Here is a 666-nt window from a genome sequence, read left to right on the forward strand (position 1 = left end):
TCTACTGGTAATACTACAGAGTGTGATGCTGTATCTACTGGTAATACTACAGAGTGTGATGCCGTATCTACTGGTAATACTACAGAGTGTGATGCTGTATCTACTGGTAATACTACAGAGTGTGATGCTGTATCTACTGGTAATATTACAGAGTGTGATGCTGTATCTACTGGTAATACTACAGAGTGTGATGCTGTATCTACCGGTAATACTATAGAGTGTGATGCTGTATCTACTGGTAATACTACAGAGTGTGATGCTGTACCTACTGGTAATACTACAGAGTGTGATGCTGTATCTACTGGTAATACTACAGAGTGCGATGCTGTATCTACTGGTAATACTATAGAGTGTGATGCTGTATCTACTGGTAATACTACAGAGTGTGATGCTGTATCTACTGGTAATACTACAGAGTGTGATGCTGTATCTACTGGTAATATTACAGAGTGTGATGCTGTATCTACTGGTAATACTACAGAGTGTGATGCTGTATCTACTGGTAATACTACAGAGTGTGATGCCGTATCTACTGGTAATACTACAGAGTGTGATGCTGTATCTACTGGTAATACTACAGAGTGTGATGCTGTATCTACTGGTAATACTACAGAGTGTGATGCTGTACCTACTGGTAATACTACAGAGTGTGATGCTGTATCTACT

The sequence above is a fragment of the Salmo trutta genome, chromosome 10, assembly GCF_901001165.1.
Source record: "Salmo trutta chromosome 10, fSalTru1.1, whole genome shotgun sequence".
In the NCBI taxonomy this organism is placed as follows: domain Eukaryota; kingdom Metazoa; phylum Chordata; class Actinopteri; order Salmoniformes; family Salmonidae; genus Salmo; species Salmo trutta.